Below are 17,874 nucleotides of genomic sequence, written 5' to 3' on the forward strand. Positions count from 1 at the left end.
TTTTCATGGGACAACACTGACAAAATGACACTTTGACACAATGAAAAGTAGTCTGTGTGCAGCTTATATAACAGTGTAAATTTATTCTTCCCTCAAAATAACTCAATATACAGCCATTAATGTCTAAACCACTGGCAACAAAAGTGAGTACACCCCTTAGTGAAAGTTCCTGAAGTGTCAATATTTTGTGTGGCCACCATTATTTCCCAGAACTGCCTTAACTCTCCTGGGCATGGAGTTTACCAGAGCTTCACAGGTTGCCACTGGAATGCTTTTCCACTCCTCCATGACGACATCACGGAGCTGGCGGATATTCGAGACTTTGCGCTCCTCCACCTTCCGCTTGAGGATGCCCCAAAGATGTTCTATTGGGTTTAGGTCTGGAGACATGCTTGGCCAGTCCATCACCTTTACCCTCAGCCTCTTCAATAAAGCAGTGGTCGTCTTAGAGGTGTGTTTGGGGTCATTATCATGCTGGAACACTGCCCTGCGACCCAGTTTCCGGAGGGAGGGGATCATGCTCTGCTCAGTATTTCACAGTACATATTGGAGTTCATGTGTCCCTCAATGAAATGTAACTCCCCAACACCTGCTGCACTCATGCAGCCCCAGACCATGGCATTCCCACCACCATGCTTGACTGTAGGCATGACACACTTATCTTTGTACTCCTCACCTGATTGCTGCCACACATGCTTGAGACCATCTGAACCAAACAAATTAATCTTGGTCTCATCAGACCATAGGACATGGTTCCAGTTATCCATGTCCTTTGTTGACATGTCTTCAGCAAACTGTTTGCGGGCTTTCTTGTGTAGAGACTTCAGAAGAGGCTTCCTTCTGGGGTGACAGCCATGCAGACCAATTTAATGTAGTGTGCGGCGTATGGTCTGAGCACTGACAGGCTGACCCCCCACCTTTTCAATCTCTGCAGCAATGCTGACAGCACTTCTGCGCCTATCTTTCAAAAACAGCAGTTGGATGTGACGCTGAGCACGTGCACTCAGCTTCTTTGGATGACCAACGCGAGGTCTGTTCTGAGTGGACCCTGCTCTTTTAAAACGCTGGATGATCTTGGCCACTGTGCTGCAGCTCAGTTTCAGGGTGTTGGCAATCTTCTTGTAGCCTTGGCCATCTTCATGTAGCGCAACAATTCGTCTTTTAAGATCCTCAGAGAGTTCTTTGCCATGAGGTGCCATGTTGGAACTTTCAGTGACCAGTATGAGAGAGTGTGAGAGCTGTACTACTAAATTGAACACACCTGCTCCCTATGCACACCTGAGACCTAGTAACACTAACAAATCACATGACATTTTGGAGGGAAAATGACAAGCAGTGCTCAATTTGGACATTTAGGGGTGTAGTCTCTTAGGGGTGTACTCACTTTTGTTGCCGGTGGTTTAGACATTAATGGCTGTATATTGAGTTATTTTGAGGGAAGAATAAATTTACACTGTTATATAAGCTGCACACAGACTACTTTTCATTGTGTCAAAGTGTCATTTTGTCAGTGTTGTCCCATGAAAAGATATACTTAAATATCTGCAGAAATGTGAGGGGTGTACTCACTTTTGTGATACACTGTATAGGCAGGTGTTGGCCATCCCCAGCCATGTCCAATCAATTGAATTTACCACAGTTGGACTCCAATTAAATTGTAGAAACATCTCAAGCAGTATCAGTGAAAACAAAATGCACCTCAGCTCACTTTTGGGTGTCATATCAAAGGGTGTGCACACTTGTGTACATATGAAATTTTACATTTTGACTTTTAATAAATTAGCACAAATGTCTAAAAACCTGCTTTCACTTTGTCATTATGGGCTATTTTGTGTAGAATTTTGTGACAAAAAATGAACTCAATGTATTATAGAATGAGTCTGTAATATAATAAAATGTGGAGAAGGTGGAAGGGGTGTGCAGACTTTCCGCCTTAACTGTATTGATTTTTTAGTCATTGTGAAAGACTGTAAAAACATAAAAAATACATTTACAGATGAAACACAATTAAAGACCCGCTGTGAAGTGCTAAATGCCCCTCATACATTCAGACTTTAACCTTGTCATATCTTTAACAGTTGTCAAAAATGTGCATACATTATTTTCCCAAAAGTATGTGAACACCCCTTATTATTATTATTTCAGTTTTTGCCAAACTCGCAGCCAACAGGTGTATAAAATTAATTCTAAAAATAAATTATATGCTTCCACATTTGTGCCAGCAGTTTTCTGAAGGCCCTTTTTTGTTTCAGCATATTTGTCAAATTTGAAATGGAGAAACTGCAGTGGTCCACACAGAGCCCAATCTAAACCACCTTTGGGATCAATTAGAATGTTGACTGAAAGCTAAGCCTTTTTGTCCCGCATCTCTGCCTGACCTCACAAATGCTCACCTGACTGAAATGGTCATTTCAATAGATAGATTTTATGGAAAGCCTTTCAAGAAGAGTGGAGATTGCTATAAGTGAGAAGAGGGCACCAACTCCATCTTAATGCTCATGGTTATGGAAGGGATGTGAAACGAGCTTACTGTCAGATGTCCACATACAGTGGGGCCAAAAAGTATTTAGTCAGCCACTGATTGTGCAAGTTCTCCTACTTAGAAAGATGAGAGAGGTCTGTAATTTTCATCATAGGTACAATTCAACTATGAGAGACAAAATGAGAAAAAAAAATCCAGGAAATCACATTGTAGGATTTTTAAAGAATTTATTTGTAAATTATGGTGGAAAATAAGTATTTGGTCACCCACAAACAAGCAAGATTTCTGGCTCTCACAGACCTGTAACTTCTTCTTTAAGAAGCTCTTCTGTCCTCCACTCGTTACCTGTATTAATGGCACCTGTTTGACCTCGTTATCTGTATAAAAGACACCTGTCCACAGCCTCAAACAGTCAGACTCCAAACTCAACCATGGCCAAGACCATAGAGCTGTCGAAGGACACCAGGAAGAAAATTGTAGACCTGCACCAGGCTGGGAAGAGTGAATCTACAATAGGCAAGCAGGTTGGTGTGAATAAATCAACTGTGGGAGCAATTGTAAGAAAATGGAAGACATACAAGACCATTGATAATCTCCCTCGATCTGGGGCCCCACGCAAGATCTCATCCCGTGGGGTCAAAATGATCATGAGAATGGTGAGCAAAAATCCCAGAACTACACGGAGGGACCTGATGAATGACCTGCAGAGAGCTGGGACCAAAGTAACAAAGGCTACCATCAGTAACACACTACGCAGAGAGGGACTCAAATCCTGCAGTGCCAGGCGTGTCCCCCTGCTTAAGCCAGTACATGTCCAGGCCCGTCTGAAGTTTGCCAGAGAGCATATGGATGATCCAGAAGAGGATTGGGAGAATATCATGTGGTCAGATGAAACCAAAATGGAACTTTTTGGTAAAAACTCAACTCATCGTGTTTGGAGGAAGAAGAATGCAACCCAAGAACACCATACCTACTGTGAAGCATGGGGGTGGAAACATCATGCTTTGGGGCTGTTTTTCTGCAAAGGGGACAGGACGACTGATCCTTGTTAAGGGAAGAATGAACGGGGCCATGTATCGTGAGATTTTAAGCGAAAACCTCCTTCCATCAGTGAGAGCATTGAAGATGGAACGTGGCTGGGTCTTCCAGCATGACAATGATCCCAAACACACCGCTCGGGCAACGAAGGAGTGGCTCCGTAAAAAGCATTTCAAGGTCCTGGAGTGGCCTAGCCAGTCTCCAGACCTCAACCCCATAGAAAATTTGTGGAGGGAGTTGAAAGTCCGTGTTGCCCAGTGACAGCCCCAAAACATCAATGCTCTAGAGGAGATCTGCATGGAGGAATGGGCCAAAATACCAGCTACAGTGTGTGCAAACCTGGTGAAGACTTACAGGAAACGTTTGACCTCTGTCATTGCCAACAAAGGTTATGTTACAAAGTATTGAGTTGAACTTTTGTTATTGACCAAATACTTATTTTCCACCATAATTTACAAATAAATTCTTTAAAAATCCTACAATGTGATTTCCTGGATTTTTTTTTCTCATTTTGTCTCTCATAGTTGAAGTGTACCTATGATGAAAATTACAGACCTCTCTCATCTTTCTAAGTAGGAGAACCTGCACAATCAGTGGCTGACTAAATACTTTTTGGCCCCTCTGTATTACATGTTCAAATAAAAGCAGTAGTTTCTTACTTGCCTGTCAGCCTCTTTGTCTGCAAGACATTGTAAAGCTCGCTCAACTATGGACAATGTCACCTGTGTTTTAGCTGCTTTTTATTCTGGCAGAGAAGACATTATTGACATGTACTGTAATGCAAATGACTCACTAGCTCTAGTCAATCATAATCACTAATGAGAAATGAGCCCATGCCACAAAATAATAAAATTATAATCCACAATGAATTTATTTTCAATTATTCAGTCAAAGAACTGACATTTGAAGACTCCCAATTGTTGACTTCAACTTAATAAAGGAAAAGCTCAAATAAGCTAACTAACTAAGCACCGAATAAGCTTTCCCAACAAAGCAGATCAGACACATAATAACACATGATGCTATTCAATGTCATTTAAATGTACCTTTATCTAAACATTGACTAGAAGGTCCAGTATGTTATCAACATTCCAAATCATCCCAAAAGTAATAACTGGGGTAGAGGTAAGTGTTGTATGAGAAACACTGAAGTTCCTCTTCACCAAATTTGTCATGTCTGTATAGAGCACCTCTATAACTGAGACTCAATGAAAACTGTGCCTTAAAAATGTTACAAAGCTGGAATTCATGACAAGAGTGACATTTTGACACCTTTAGTGTCAAGGGCCAATATGTTATAACACAAAAACCTTCTGTGAGCTCCACAAAAGATCAAACTGAGACCTGTTAAAAAAAGTAAAAATAAGTAAAATGATATGATGAACCTTTACCAGATTTCATACACCTGCAGTAATTTGTTTGTGGAGAAACAATAGGATTTACAACCTCCTGAGACCCAGAAGAAAGAATATTTTGATATTTGATTTGATATATATTTATTTTGATAATTTAAGTATTGTGGTTAAAAGAAACATAGTACAAAAATGCATTTTTCAACAATGTTATTTGTTTGTTTTTTATCATCTGTCCATATTGGACATTGGCTCTTGTTTGATTACAAAAAAATCTAATGGTGTTATTTAATCTTATTGTATTTATTTTTGTATAGATTTCAATTAAAATTTTATTTCATTTCACCTTCATTAAAACAGTTTGATAAAGGAAACACATCTGAACACTGAAACGCTGAAAAGGAAAGAAAAACATTCCAGAGTGGAACTTTTTTCTTCAAACTGCATACACTTAAATAGTCACCAAAAGATAACATCACACAGCATATACAACATTACGCATGGTATAACAGGAGGCAGTTTTTTGTCTTTGAAATACACAAAAAAACATGTTACATTTAATACATTTGACAAATGTTTTCCCTTTGCATTCTTCTCTCCTGCATGGTGATGCGTGTACCGCATCCAGCATTTTTGGCAACTGCAGCGCCCCATATTTTTTTTACCTCGTCATTGGACTGTAATTCAACAGGCCTCCTCTTCTCCCAGCTCTACAGTCTGGCCCTCCTCTTCCTTATCTCCTGACAGCTCTAAATCTAACTCTTCTGCATAATTTCTTAATAAACTCATCTTTTCCTAATTCAGCCTATTGCTTCCTTGTATAGAAACATACTAAAAACAGGGGGTAGTAAGTCCTGCTGTCCACTACAAAGGACATTGAATAAATGTTGTTTTGAAAGGGTTTAAATTGGTGTACATTTTTGAAATCTTTCTAAATTGAAGTTAAGACTCTCATATAGATGAAACAATTTGATTATTAGCAACAGAAACATAATATCAGCAAAAAACTGATCTCTTACATTGCTTGTTTCATTTTGAAAAGAAAGTTCATGAGCTCTGTTTGCCACACCCCCACAAATGTGACATTACTAAAAAGCCCAGGATGTACAATGGATTGCATAAATGGTGCTTGAGTTAGAGATCTCAGGCTCATGTCCCCTACAGAGGAAAAAATTAATTGCTGGGTCTCAGGAGGATAATGACATGGACATCCATCTGGTGGAAAACATTAAGTCCAGTGATTAGGACAGTGGTAGCTCAAAGCTTAAGGTATTGGACTAGTAATCAGAAGATTGCAAGTTAACCCTTAATCGGTCCTTGTCAGTCATGTGTGGTTAGTGCCTATGAAGTAACCAAGGCGCCATTTTGAAGGTATCTTTTAGCAGCAGTAAAGTGAAAATAGCAGCAAAAACACTTGCATTACTTTTATACTCTTTTGTAGCAGTGAAAGCTAGAAAAGCAGATGCAAAATTAAAAGAAACAATACTGAGACAAACTCAGCAAGGATGCCAGCGACCGTTATTTGGCTAAATTATCATCTATGAACAGCATTGATAAACTAAGTTGCTTGTGAGTGGGTGGAAGAGTGGCGATGTTGCCACTTGTAGTGGTTAGTGTTTGTATTGTTAATGCTGCTTATTTTGCACAAAGATGTGCAAATAAAGTACATGTATTAAAATTTTAAATTACTGTACTGTACCAGTGATTTGCATACACAATGGTTCCATTATTTTTACAGTGTAACAAATGATTTCCATACCTCCATCTGGAAGGCACAATGTTCATAACAAGGCAACAGTAAAGAACATGTTTAAGAAATTTAATTATATACACAGTTTATTTTCCATGCATGACTGGGTCAAAAGCAGCTCTATTCATAACACAAGGCAAACAAGATGAAGCATCAGTACACAGTGTACTCTTAAACTGTAGGTGGACAGAACAGTGTAGGAGCTATATATAACCTTAAGTAATTACATTTTTGGATTAATATTACAGCTGTCTCATGAAGGAGCTGTATAATATTTATTTTATCAAGAAAAAAGTGAACAATCACTGAATACCTCCAAAATGGCAGTTAACCCACAATTCACTTTGGTTTAATGTCACTCGTCATAGACCGATTGCTTGAATTGTACTCAGTCACAAGTGTCACTTTTGGATAAAAGCATTTACTAAATACCATAAATGATTTCTTTGTGTGGTCACACAGACAAAGAAAAAATTTTACAGGATCAGGTTCACCCTGTGGTGAAAAGAGTGGTGTGGTGAACATTTCCATGACCGTATGTGTAAACCCCTGATTTACACATGATTTGCATTATATGCAGCTACTGTATGTACATTCTTGTGTTGAGTTGTATGAAACAGCTGTCCCAACCTTAGCCAAATTACATATTTTGTTAATTTTATCAAAAAAGTCAAATTATTTTTTATATTTACATTTTCAGCATTTAGCAGACGCCTTTATCCAAAGTGACTTAAAGTACAGTATACAGTCTGAGCAACTGAGGGTTAAGGGCCTTGCTCAAGGGCCCAACAGCAGCAATCTAGCAGTGGAGGGGCTTGAACCAGCAACCTTTGGATTACTAGTCCTGTGCGTTAACCACTAGGCTACGGCTATTTTTTTTTTTTTTACAAATGGTATTGCACACTCAATATTCAATATACATAATATTCAATGAACTTCAATTAAATAAAAATAGTAATGCAATAAAATACACTAGCACATTGGACAGTAACTCATCAGTAACACCTAGCTCATCTATAAAGACTGGCCTTCAACACCATCCAGAACAGATCAGTTACAGTCACAGTGTCTTTCTGAATCACTTGCTATGCTAACACATGCTGTCAGTTCTGGAAGATAAGCAAAGCTCTTTAATGTCCATCAGGCCACATTAGCAATAATGAACTCATTTTGACCTTATAACAGTCCTACCACTTATGCAATCAGCAAGCGCTTAGAGACCTTACCAGAAACACTCAGTCAATCTCTTACACTGATTCTCTATCTGTTTCCCTCTCCTTTACTTTCACAGCCCCACTCTCACCATGAGATAAGTCTATCAGTCTATCTTTCAGACTGGTGAAAGTGTGGTCACAGTGGGTTGGCCATCACACTGAGTGGGTCTCAATGTGGCAACAGCTCCATCTGCTTCTATTAAAAATGGACTATTTGGGCTTTAAACGTTCCATCAGATTCCTGCTTTTGCAGATGGAGCCTGGAGACTTGTAGTAGACTTTAAATGAGGATCAGCACCCTGTGATGAATACAGTGGATCAGCAGTGGCTTATTAAACCAGCCATGAGTACAACTTCTCACAGGGTCTATGGATTGGACAGACTGGTTCATAGACATCCTACAGTGTCTGGATTTTAAACAAGGACCAAAAAACAACCAGCAAAGTCCTAGCCTGATTAAAAATGGTCTGCTCATATCTATGTCGGTTTTCTGTGGGTACTTGGCTTTCATCCAATCTTCTTTAAAATGTTAATAGTTAAATTGGCTGTTTTAAATTGCCCATAAATGGGGGTATCTACATAGGTGAGTATGTAATGCCCTGATGATGAATTGGTGCTCTGTTTAAGGTGCTTTCCCACAATGAGAAAAATGTTTTCTGGATAGGCTTCAGGCTAATCCTAACCCTGAACGTAATAAAGCGGTTGCTAAAGATTAAGGAAAGAATAAGTGAATAAGCAATTCTTCTCAATGTTGTTAGATTGAAGTATTACGTGTATTCTGATGGGCTACAGTGACACTTTAAAAAAGATGAAACATTTTGTAAAACACAATAAAAAGAAGATTCTGTAATTTGTTAATTCCCTAAAATCTTTATTTAACTAATAAATTAAAAAGAAAAGTTTACTGCACTTTGTAAATATAAACACATTTAGAATTTGATGCCAACAACACAACAACAGTTGGGACAGTGTGAGTTTTCCTCTTTTGTTCCATCACCTTTCCTATTAATAAGACTTGTAATAGTTTGGGAACTGAGGACAATAATTGATGCAGTTTTGCAAGTGGAATTTTTCTCCATTCTTGTCTGACGAGACGCCGTTACTGGATGATTCTCCTCTTAATGCTGCAGCATACATTTTTAATAGGAGACAGATCATGTCATGCACATGCATTATGTGTCTACAGTTGTAGAACATACAGAATAAGACCTGGCATTGTCTTGCTGAAATAACCATGGGCATCCTAGAAAAAGTCGTTGCCTTGATGGCAGCATGTGTCTTTCTAAAAACCCCAATATATGCCTCTGCATTAATAGTACATTCACACATATGCAAGCCACTCATGCCATGGACACTGATGCATTTCCATGCATCTAGGCTTTTGCACATCTTTTTGATAACAGTCTGGATGGTCTTTTTCATTTTTGGCAAAGAGAACTCAATATCTGTTTTTCCCAAAAACAAGCTGAATCGATGGAGCGATGGATCACAGCAAACATTTACAATGAGCTTTGGCCCAGAGAACTCAGAGGCATTTCTGTATAGAATTATTATACAGCTTTCTTTTTGTGTAATATAGAGTTTTAGGTTGCATTCCCTGGTGCAGCAGTGGACTGTATTAAGTGACAATCGTTTTCTGAAGTACTCCAGAGCCCATGTGGCTATATTTATTACAGTAGCATGGCAGTTTCTCATGGTTGCCATCTAAGAGCTCAAAAGTCACACTCATTCACCAGTGGCTTTTAGCACTGCCCTACATGGACTGATTGTTGTACTGAGGAATTAATTAATGGCAATTTCATCATGGACATATTTAACAGTGGAATGTTAGGGAACACTGGTCATCATAAATTAATTACTATAGATAAATATCTGATAAACTATTTTTGAATGACTTTGAATGAAAACTCAGAAAACTAAGAATTGTGCTGCAAAACGATACCAAAACTTTATCCTAACTGTGAAATGTGGCGAAGGATGCATCAGGATTTGGTGCTGCTTGGCTGTGTCAGGGCCTAAAGCGTGCAACCACTTAGGAAACAATGAGCTTATCAAAAAAATGTTACAAGCACATGTAAGGGTACCAGACTATCACTTGATGCTTATGACAATAAAATTGTGATGACAGTAACCCAAAGCACTCTTCTACATTTCCCTGAGGTGTAGGTGATTATGAGCAAATAGGATTGTGATGCACTGCTGACTTGTCTTATTTTTTAAAGCACAGGGGCAAATTTATGCTTGAACAGAACAGAATTAAATGGGGTTTCCCCAAACTCACTCATTCACTCACTTTCTTAACCGCTTATCCAATTAGGGTCGCGGGGGGTGCTGGAACCTATCCCAGCTTTTTATTGGGCGCAAGGCACCCAGTAACACCCTGGACGGGGCACCAGTCCATCGCAGGGCAGACACACATACACACACACACACACACCCATTTACCTATAGGGCAATTTAGTGTCTCCAATTAACCTGACTGCATGTTTTTGGACTGTGAGAGGAAACCGGAGCTCCCGGAGGAAACCCACACGGACATGAGGAGAACATGCAAACTTCGCACAGAAAGGACCCAGATCGCTCCACCTGGGGATCGAACCCAGGACCTTCTTGCTGTTAGGCGACAGTGCTACCCACCGAGCCACCGTGCCACCCTGTTTACCCAAACCGTGGTCACAAATTTAAAAGCATAGGAGTGATTTAATAGGCCTATTTAATAGGCCTATTATGTGTATTATTGTGTGTATCACCAAAGCAAATTCCTCGTATGTGTAACATACCTGGCGAAATAAAGTGATTCTGATTCTGTTAGCTCTGTGTGTGGCTAAAACATGAATTCAATAATTAGGAGGGGTGTTTACATACTTTTAACAATATAAATGAGATATTTGTTTAGGACAAATGAAAACAGCAATTTAAATGCACATTTCTTGCAATCTGGGTTTACAAATAGGAGCCCTTTCCATGATGGTAGAGTTCTTGTTAGTAAATAAACATTGGATTTAAATGTAGCATTTCTTGTTCCATTGCATTGCTCGTGGTCTATGGAGAGGCTGGGCACTATGAGAAGGAAGCTCTGAAAGTGCTCCACCCATGGGACAGAAATGAGCATGTGGCTGCAGCTCCATTAGCGTGATCTGATCCGGCTTTTTACGTAGATGCCAGATCCTGACTCTCATAGCCAGCTAACCTAATCAGGAAGGTGTTGCTGAGCAACAGGCCACAGAGGAGAATGCATATGTGCATCCACACATATGTAATCAAGAATAAGCCTGGATGATCACTCCTGTAGGGGTAGGAGTTTCCACAAAATCTTAATTTAGTGCAACTCTTTGCAAAGCGAGTTCTACAGTGCAGTTCAGTGCATAAGACATTCATTCATTGCAACTTTGTCACTTGCTTTATCTTAAGGTTTGTGGTGAAGCACTGGGCAGAAAGCACTCACCTTCTTCTTTTTCTTCTTCCTCTTCTTCTTCTTATTATAACAACAACATTTATTGATGAAGTCATAGGTTTACATACACTTGAAGTCACTAAAATCAGTTATAGCAATTATAATGCTGCATACAAGTTTTGTTTTGTTTAAATAACAAGATATCTTGTGAAAATAAATAATACCTGAAATAGAATGTGAAACTGTTTTTTCCTTGAAATGTTATCTAGAATCATTCAATTGTATTGTGATATACAGTACATGTATCCAGGTCCTTCATTAGGAACGCCTGTTTATTGATGCAATTATTTAATCAGCCAGTCATGTGGTAGTAATGCATATAATTATAAAGGCACCACATAGGATTTTCAGGCAATGTGTGCATTAAATATTAGAATGAGGAAAGCGCAACAGCTTTCAGAGTTTACAGCAAATTGTAAAAAGATCAAGTAAGTAGCAGTTCTACATCCTGAATCTCCTTAAGAACCACTCTTTACAAACTGGTACCATAAAGATTTCAATGATATAATTGTACTGGACTGGCATTTTCAGTCACCAGATTTTTTTGTGATGTAATAAAATGGAGAATTCACATATTGGCATATAAACTAACATATTGCTATAATTCCCTGATGCATTTAAATCAACATGGGCCAAAATCTCAAACAGTCAAAGCTTTCCAACACCCAGCCATGTAGAACTAAGGCTGTGTTTAGAGCAATTACGGTGCTCCTAATTAAGTGACTAAAGAGTGTATACAAAAATTGTGTTGTTGTATAAGGTCAGATGCAGACATTTGGCTTTAAACAACAAACCTAAGTTTAAAATACGCTTTTAACATACTATGGCTAACTATATTTTGCAGAATTTATCTGGCACATAATATATATTTACTTAATTTACCATTACTGCTTTAAAGATTAGCAAAATTTGCTGAAGGTCAGAGTCAGAGAGTCAGAGAGGTTTTATTGTCATTTCAGCTACATACAAGTACATATTGAAACGAAACAGCGTTCCTCTAGGATCACGGTGTAACACGGTACAAAAAGTGCAAGACAAAACAGTGTAAATACAAAACAGTGTAAATACAACAATAAATACAAAAAAATCCTATAATAAGTAACTACAAAAGATATTCCTAATTATCCCTAATCTAAACAAGTAATTAGAAGACAGGACTAAAGACAAGTGTTAGTACATGATGGTGAATAGATGGTACAATGGTTCATGAGGTAGTGACATGTTGTACATTAGCAGCGTAAAATTGGCAATGGAGATAAGGTGCCTAAAAAGTAAATAAGGTGCAAAAGTACAAAAAGACTTTTCAATATTTGAATAAACAGGTAAAAACAGACTAACATAGTCAATACAGTTCAGCAGAAAATTTCCGGAGGAAATTGTTATAGTACTGAGTTGAGGAGTCTGATTGCTTGTGGGATAAAACTGTTACACAGTCTGGTTGTGTTAGTCCGGATGCTGCGGTATCGTCTCCCAGACGGGAGCAGAGTAAAAAGTCCATGTGATGGATGGGTTGGATCGTCCACAATGCTTAGAGCTTTGCGGATGCAACGGGTGTTAAAAATGTCCGTGAGAGAAGGTGTCACTGTTTCCAGTATTAAGGTCATTAGCTGGATTTTCTGGTTAATGTGGAACTAATGAGACACTCCTCAATAGATCAGGCTAACCTAGAGCAGATGGAATACCTTTATTTGTCATATATACATATATACGTGTATAATACAATGACATTCTTTTTCCACATATCTCAGCTTCTTTGGAATCTTTTTGCAACCATTGTACATCCCCCACCAAGATGACTAAGGGTCTTTCTCAAGGACCCAACAGTTTTTGCACAGCAGTGTTAGGATTAAAAGCCACAACCTTCCAGTTAATAACCCACAGCTCTATCCACTAAGCTACCACTGCCCCAATGCCAGAGTAGAAATGGCTGTTGGGTTCAAGTCAGGCCAATAAAAGCAGCCCATTAATTGTTGTAGTGTCTTGTAAACCCCTGCTATGTGGTTATAGTAAGCCATAAAAGAGGTTCCAATGGCTCTTTGTAACCAACTGTTGGACTATGATTTTACTTTTTTGTGTGTCCTGGTTCACTCTGTGCAACCTGTCATGAATAATGGCAAAGTAGCAGTAGGTTAGTGCTGCCCATCACATGACTGATCCCAGGGGAAATCAGAGAGAGGCACCATGACTGCAGGGCTCCCTAGTTCCTATATTGGTCACCTGTTATACCGGGGGCACACTGCAAACACTTCTTCACTTTCTAAGAACCACCCAGTTTAATGTCAACTGTTCCCCAAAATACTAACAAGTACTAACAACATGGACTAACCATTACCTTTACACTTTATGACCTACACATTTTGACCTTGTACTTAATTTTTAGGGGCACCAAGGACTCAGAGTGCACCTATCAGAAAACAAGTAGACCAAAGTACACATAAGGGTTAGAGGGAGGGCTAGTCAGCACAGGGAAATCATCATTACTATTTTCAGACTGTTGTGATATTCTCCTCTATGACATAGATTTCCATTCCCATGTCTGCTAACAAAGCTGGCTTCTGGAGAGGTGAGGACAATGGACATTTAGTTACTGCTAGAATTGGTGGAAGCCACTTCCAGCTATGCACAGATGGGTCACTGCCTGTGGCGCTGGTGTTAGTCGCTTTCGGCAGGTCATGGGCATGTGTGGTACTGCTTCCTGCAGAGCTTGTGGGAGCTGCTTCCTTGCTTTCTTGTGGGTTGCTAACACTTGTGATGCTGCTGCTTGCTGCGGTAGCAGTCGATGGAGCATCAACACTGGTGACAGGCAATGATAATTCTCCCAGGATACACTGCCAGGTAATCTCCCACTATTTGTAACACTTGATGGAGAATGTACAGAAGCTACCTTCCACTAATTTGCCTGTGAAAGGAGAGAAGCATGTTGTTGGATGTTAGGAAGTCTCTGGATGAAACAGTGGAAGAGAGGGGTGCAGGGTCCCCTGACAACACAGGTCATGTTGTCCCTGCTTCCCGGGTTCAGGTTTCAAGTTCATTCAGCAATAGGAAAAAAATCATTTTGAGAAAACAAACAAAAAAACAAAGTACAGTGCCCTGTACCCAATGCCCTTTGTTGAGAAATTTGTACCCTTAAATTCAACATTTCTCTTAAACTCAACGTGTTTAGTTTGTTTTTTAAAAATGTATTTATTTAAATTCAAATTAACAGTCACTTTGTTTAGCACTTGGCCTGAGCAGTGCGGTAAAACGTCATCAAAGTGTGAATATAAGACAAATCTGCGTTTGTGTAAAATAACCATTAGATTCACTCTGAAAGTGTCCACATGTATCTGTGTTTAGTTGGAATTTCCTCACTGTTTCACTTTTAAACTTGTCTTATAGCTCGAGGTTCTGAGAAATTGTAAAAATCTGCTTTTTATTTCAGTGTTTTTTTTTTAAATTATATTTGAGTTATTTTCAGTGTATAAGTGTAAAAAACAACCATATTATTTTACATACGCCTAAATATGCAAGTCCACGGGACCATGGAACGCAATAACAGGTTTCCCATACATCCTTATGGGAAAAAATACCTTGAAACTCAATGTCTTTTAAACTCAATGCCACTCCCAGAACCAACTGAGATTAGGTTTCAAGGTACCACTGTACCTCTAGGTCAACCAGGTTAGCTTTGTAGCCTTGTACTCCACTTGAAATACAAAGAGTGGAACAAAACAGGGGTTAAATTAACACAGTAATTAACCTCTACAGGTGTAACCACTATTTAAATCTTGAATTAATTCCCCAAATCTCCCATTACAAAGCTGAGCCAAACCACAATCACCTGTCACACACGTGCATTATTTTTGCTATGTGTCTTAATTGATAATTTAAAGCTGTTAATGTTGTTGATTATACTGTATTCTTCTTGTTTTTTGTAAAAGCTAACAATGCCTTAAACATGGCACTACCCTAACTAGGTGAAAGTAACAGATGTCCATTTATTGATTTATTTTGCTAAGTACTTTCTTTTTCCCTAAATCAATAACTGCTGCAAGATCACACATTCAATATAATTCCATTACACCACTTGGTACAAAGGCAAGCTTAGAGAAAATGACTCTGACTGACTGTTTTTTTGTTAAGGCCACAGTGAAAGAATTCAACAGGCAGCAGATTCCTTTATCTTTCAATTAAACCTGTGAAAAAGTCAGGCAGAAAGACTCCATGCAGGGAGCCACCATTTTACCTCTGCACATCTGCCATCCTTCCCTTTTCACCCTCCCCTCCCTGCTCCAATCCTGAGATGTCAGAGATGGATAGAAGGATGTAAAATAGGGGATAAAGCTTCTGTAAGGGAAACCCCTTGGATCGCTCTAGCTTTAGGTGTTCTCTTTGTGTGCTTGTTGTTGATAAAAATAGGGCTAGGTTTTTAAGTAAGTGTGTGTGCACGTGTATGCATTTTTATTTAAGGGTGTGTCTGCATTTCCCATTGGGAGTAATTTGCAGTCACACAGCTTTGTGCCGAATGGGTGTGATGCAACCAGAGATTTTTTTCTTTTATGATGAATTTAGATCATCAAGTCAAACAACGCTAGGTAGTGATGCAGCCCCCCATCCCCGCAGCATGAATAATTCAGTAGTTGGTGTTAAAGGGTCTTATGGATGGTCTTTGCTCAGGCTTACCCTGGATCCTGAAATATACCAGACCACACTGTTTCCCTCCAATTCACACCTCTAACCTTCTTGGTGAACTGACCCTGACACCCAGTCATTTTTGCAGAGAGATCAATACATGCAGATATACTAGGAAGACTGATGAACTGATGAAGTATAACTTACACATGGACAGTAACTGGCTGTTAACTGTTTGCTTGCTGATTTGCACTTAACCTTAACTAATTTATTTATAACAAGGAAAAAAATATTACTTAATCACTATTTGCTTTGTTATTTTATATATTTCAAGTGCATAAATCCACCTCACATTTACATGTATCCCTCATGTTTACATGTCTTTTGCCTTTGTACATTTAATTTAAAGTACAAGACAAATTGGGCAAAATGGCCTTGATCGGGGATGTAAGAAAGATCCCAGTCACTTCAAAAGAACTCCAAAAGTTATGTTCATAAATAGGATAGGATTTATTGGTTGGATCTCTGAAGTCAGGCCGGTGGCAATGACAAAACCCACTGTTGAGTAAAAGACATTAAAAAACTTGGTTGGAGTTTGTTAAATGGCATGTAAAAACTATGGCAACATAGGGAAAAAGATCATCTGGGCTGAAAAGACAAAAAAGAAACTTTTATGGAAAACAGTGAGTACTCACCTCACCACACTGAGCACTCACTTTACCACAGCAAATTAGTCTGGTGAAAACAGGCGTCTGCCTAATATCATTACTATGATGAAACATGGTGGTGACAGCATCATGCTATAGCAGAGATGTTCACTAGTCACAAAATACGAGTCCGAGTCGAGCCACGAGTTGTCACACGTAACTAATGTAACTTTTGTTGTCCACAAGTCATTTTTTGCGAATCGAGTCTGAAGTCGCTGTGTGTGTCGCTCCGAGTCGCAGACTTGAGTCCCCATCTCTGTGCTATAGGAGTTCTTTTAAGTGGTGGGGTCAGGGAAAATTGAAAGACAGATTCAGAGACAGATTAATATACAGGTTTACCTTTGAAGAACATCTACCCCAAAGTGCATGCAATTGTAGTTTAAGGCAACTGCCTGATGTGTAAAGGCAAAATAAAACTTGTGTGTCTTCAGGGTAGTTCTCTGAAAGTCCATCACTGGCCCAGCCAAAGCCCAGACTTCAACTTCAACATGTTTAAACTTAATGGTCATAGTGATTATACATCTAAATCTATATCTATAATCTATTACTCCAAATAATGACCGGTTTTGCAAGCCTATTAAGCTAATTCGGAAGAAGTCAGGACGAAAAATGTCAAGGGAGTACAGATTTGTTACTAATTAATGTTTACTATTCTATACAACCATGTTTTTTTTTCATTCTGAGAGATATAATAGGACAGGGCATAAAAAGGTTATTAGATCAAGGTAAAATATTTATTTACACATAATTGATTCTAATGCATGAATTAAATGCAACTGTCCTTTTTCAGTGACCGGAACACATACTGAAACCTATTAAATTGACTTAATTGCTAAGATAACCAGTGCTTTCTTTCCCTTTTGTTTATACAAACATGTACTTTGGTATCTGTAATGCTATGAAAGGAGTAAGTTCAGTCAAAAATGCAAATGTAGCTAAAATCAATGCAAGCAAATCTACACCAATTAGTGGTATGCTAATAATATTTAGCTAATTGTGGCTGACTAACCTTCATTAAATTTTAGTCACAAATGCCTGATGGCTGAGCTTTTCCCTTGACTGATTTATTCTGATTTTAATGTATCATATTGTCAGCCTCATTATGGCTGGTTTTGCTTGCATTAACATTTTCTACTGTCTTTGTTCTGTTGCACACCAGTAACTGAAACCAACAGCAAAACAAGACTCCAATTAAAACTAATTCCATCACACAAACACTGTGACTGCTCGTGAGTGCACAAATAAAGCTGTGTAATGAGAAGCAGA

The sequence above is a fragment of the Trichomycterus rosablanca genome, chromosome 4 (genome assembly GCF_030014385.1).
Source record: "Trichomycterus rosablanca isolate fTriRos1 chromosome 4, fTriRos1.hap1, whole genome shotgun sequence".
NCBI lineage: Eukaryota > Metazoa > Chordata > Actinopteri > Siluriformes > Trichomycteridae > Trichomycterus > Trichomycterus rosablanca.